Consider the following 4514-nt stretch of genomic DNA (forward strand, 5'->3'; position numbering starts at 1 on the left):
TCACGACTGCCAGGGGCCCTGGGCATTTTTCCCTCCGTGGGTCCCTTCCCCCTTAAAAAAGTATTAAAAATTATATTTAAGACTGTATTTGTACAAGGAGAAATATAATCTGGGCTGGATTCATTATTATGTATCTATTATTATTATTTCTACTGATTTTAAAAGAAATTAAAATGAAAACTTTTTTTTATCAAACCTTAAAGGTCTTGGGGACCTTAGGCTTTGCGTCTACTGTGCCTAACAAGTCAGCCCTGGTTCTAGAGACTGAAAGAGAGGATGGGGAAAGAGGAAGATTTGGAGGCATCTTGGTCAGGGTTTCCCAACTTAAATAAACCTGGATGGGAAAAAAATTGCATGTTAATTTTCAACCACCTCTAACTGACATTTAACATTTCCTTCTGTTATGATGTGGGCAATAAATCATACCCGCATGGTAGTACCTGCTTCTCTGCCACCAGAAGAAATCACAGGAATTTTTAGATCATATTCCATGTGGTGGGAGTCTTGGAATAGAGTGTTCTCTCATTGCTTCTTCAAAATCATGGTGGTTACAAAACTGGCTGCTAGATCATGTTATTTAATGCATTACTAAGAAGCTCACATATTATTATAATACAACTTTTAAATTTAAACAGTGTCTTCACCTAATGTTTTCTTCTATAATCCAGTGTATTTTGTGCATTTCAAAGCCGTATTCTGAAAAGGGGTCCTTGGGTTTCACCAGACTGCCAAGAAAGAAGGCAAAGAGAAGGCGAAGAGCTCTACACAAAGTGTTCTACTATAGTTTGTAAATTTAGCCCTGTGCTTCGTCTTGCCTTTCCAGTGAGGAAACCATGACTCAGCCTTGCCCACCCCATAGAGAAGTCCAGGACAGGGTTAAAGACTGGCTGGCAGAGGCTAAAGTCACACCCCAGGTGTGCAGCCTAACAAGGTGTTAATTGGAAACCAACTGAACTGGAAGAGGAAGCCCAGACAGGTTGCACGGGGTGTTTTCTCCTTGTGGTTTGGTTGTTGACAGAACATCACCAACCCCTCCTGGGTGGAAACAGGTTGAGTGCCTCCCTTTGAAATGCTTCTTTTGCAGAAAATTCCCACTGCTCTGGTCCTGGGGGAGACCCCGAATTTTTTTTTCACTTAACATGACTCATGTATTTATCTGTTTTAAACCTCCATTGAGCACTTCCTGTGTGCCATGCAATTTGCTAAGCGCTTTACATGCATTATCTCATTCGAGTCTCACAACAACTCCATGGGGAAGGTGCTCTTATTATTTCTATTTTTACATATGAGGCAATAGCGGGAGGCTCAAAGGAGCAGGTAACTTGCTTCAATCCACATAGGCAGCAAGTGGTAGGCTGGGATCTGAACTTGGATTGACTCTTCTGAGAGGCTCTTCCCTTTGAAGTTTTGGGTTCTTTGTTTTTTGTTTTGACTCGATAGAACTTTCTTAATTTTAAGGATGTAGCGCAGCTCAGACACATCAGTTGATAGGCGGTGAGCACAGAAGCAGCAGAGAGGCCAACAATAAGGTAGAATTTGGCCACACAAACGCATTGGGGACTTTCTTGGAACTCCAAGCACCCCTGGAGTGAAAGACAATTTGTGTCACACCTAAGCTTTATTGCTCTGTGATAATCACAGTGGCTAAAAGTAGGCAGGTCTTTGTGTGTGTGTGTGTGTGTGCATGTGTGTGTGCATGCTCACGCGCACCGTTGGTGGGTGTGCTGAGGCTCAGAGAGAAAGCAATCCTCTTATGTTGAGATAAAGGTCATACAACTCCTGCACACATATCCTTGATTTCAATTTTTTAAAAACTTATTATTATTTATGTATTTATTTACTTAGGAGGCTCCATGCCCGATGTGGAGCCCAATGCAGGGCCTGAACTCACAACCCCAAGATCAAGACCTGAGCCAAGTTCAGGAGTTGGATGTTTAACTGACTGAGCCCCCCAGGTGCCCCCATATCCTTGATTTCTAATTAAAAAGTCAAGGGGAGCCAAAAGGTACAAACTTCCAGATATAAAATAAATAAATCACAGGGATGTAACGTATAGCCTGGTGACTCTAGTTAATAATATTGTATTGCACTTTTGGACATTGCTGAGAGAGTGGATCTTTTAAACGTTCTCATCATAAGAAAAAAAATTCTGTAACTATGTATAATGGCGGATGCTAACTAGACTTATTGTGGTGATCATTCTGCAATATATACACAAACACTGAATCACTATGTTGTATACCTAAAACTAACACGATGTGGTATTCAATCATACCTCAATGAAAAAAAAAGTCAAGGGGGAATAAAAGTCCCCTCTCTGTCCCCTTTAACTACTTAGTCAAGTTCAAGTCTTCCTCGGCTGGGGCTTTGGGAAGAGTGGCTGGTTTTCTCCAGCCACTGTAGGTTGGATGGGTTTGCCATTGAAGTTGCTCTATCCTGGCTCTGGGGTCAGCTTTTCTCTGCCCTACCTTCAACCACCCAGCAATGCCAGCATTCAGATGCAATGACTCCACAAGGCACCTATCCTTTGTCACCATCTGTTTATATCCCCAGGAAAGATTTGATGTTGCAAAAACACTGTGACTTAGAGTAAGTGGAGCGAGGAACAATCTATTCCTTGTTTTAAATCAAGTTGTCATAATCCAAAGGCAAGCTCCAACTTTAATAACAAACACCCAGTGTTATGACATTTTACCTTTTCCAACTATTTATGTAGGCACAAATATTGTGTTTAAATTTTAAACTATACAGTTAACATAAAACAGTCCAGTTACTTAAATACAGTAAAAATAAAGCGAGTGATGCCAATTTTGCTTCCCGTTTAAGCCTCGTTCTTTAAATAGATCATTCATTCAACAACCGTCCACTGAGGGCTCGGTGTCAGACACTGCCCTTGGCACGACATACCCGAGAATGAACCAGAAACAGTCCTTGTGCTCCGAGCACCACAGGGAAGCAGGAGGGACAAGATGGGAGTCAAGATGGAAAAACGGACATGCGTTTTTCCATCTCTAACATCTCGAGAAAGAGATACCAGAAGTGGTTTGCTTTCCTTTCATTCTCTACCAAGTGCTGTTCCCTGGCATCAAGCTATAATGGGGTTCAAAAGCTGTCTGTGTGGGGTGCAGTTTTTCAGTGGCTTTATGAAGTTAGTTGGTGAAACACAGGCATGAAAGTGATGGAGAAAAGAGTATTTCACAGTCACCCAAAGAAACACAGAATGTGTGATACTCAGGACTTGGCATCCTGACTCTTCGTCCCACACTCAGATGACAATTGAATTTTAACAAGGAGTGGGGTTTGTGGTTTGGGAAATATGGCATTTTTACTGCCTTGGGTCATATTTGAAATATTTGCAGGCGTTTAAAATAGCGTAATGTTATTTTTTCCCTTGTCTTCAAAACAAACCCAGCAAGCTTTTATAAGTTATAACAACAAGCATAAAATTGGGACATTGGAAAACCCATGGGCAGAGCTTTGGAAAATCCATTCTCCCCCAGAATAAGTGTTTGGATTTGGGTGCAGAGGACCATGAGCTTCTTGGGGACCCACCTGACCTTGAATGACTTTGAGGTCCTGAAGGAAGGGGGTAGGGCTCCAGGGGCAATACAGCTGGGAGGTCCCACCCAGCCATTCTTCAGGGCAATGACAGAAGAATGCACAGGGGCTTTGGGACTTTCCTTCTAGCCAACATGTCCTGTTTTTTACTCTGGAAATTTCTTTGAAAGAAAAAATAAAAATAATCCAGAGATTCATATTTATTTAAGTGACCAACTCCCCAAACCCTAGAACTCTGTCCTGTGAACCACTCTGTCAGGGGCCTATTCCTGCCAAAGGGCCTCAGGTGGGGGCAAATACTAAAACCAAGAAGTGAACCAGCCTTAAATACAAGGGTACCTGACTTTCTGTTTTAGAACCAATGAAGGGTAATCAGTGTTTGCCCAGAAGGAAATATGTACATATTGTACATATGTACATACATATTAATGTACATATGTACATATATGTACATACATATTAATGTACATATGTACATTATATGTACATATATATTAATAAATAGTAAATGTATAGTTATAAACATAGAAGTTAATATTTCTTGAGTGTCTAGTAGGCCACGCTCCAATTAATTGTCACAATAATTCTATAAAATGTGTGCTGCTCTTCTCCCAATTTTATTCATACAGAAAGCTGATGTTCAGGGGCACCTGGGTGGCTCAGTTGGCTAAGCGCCTGACTTCAGCTCTGGTCATGATCTCAGGGTCCTGGGATCGAGCCCCGCATCAGGCTCCTAGCTCAGTGGGGAGTCTGCTTCTCCCTTTCCACTCCCCCTGCTTGTGTTCCCTCTTGTATCTCTCTGTCTCAAATGAATAAATCTTAAAAAAAAAAAAAAAGGAAAGCTGATATACAGGGAGCTTAAGTGACTTGCTCAAGGTCACATAGTTAGGAGGCAGTAGGATTGAGATTTGAATCTAGGCAGCTGGCTGTGGGGAAGGAGACTGAGTTTCACCACT

Source organism: Callorhinus ursinus, unplaced genomic scaffold (genome assembly GCF_003265705.2).
Source record: "Callorhinus ursinus isolate GAN/ISIS: 27379988/994484 unplaced genomic scaffold, GSC_fseal_2.0 scaffold15, whole genome shotgun sequence".
NCBI lineage: Eukaryota > Metazoa > Chordata > Mammalia > Carnivora > Otariidae > Callorhinus > Callorhinus ursinus.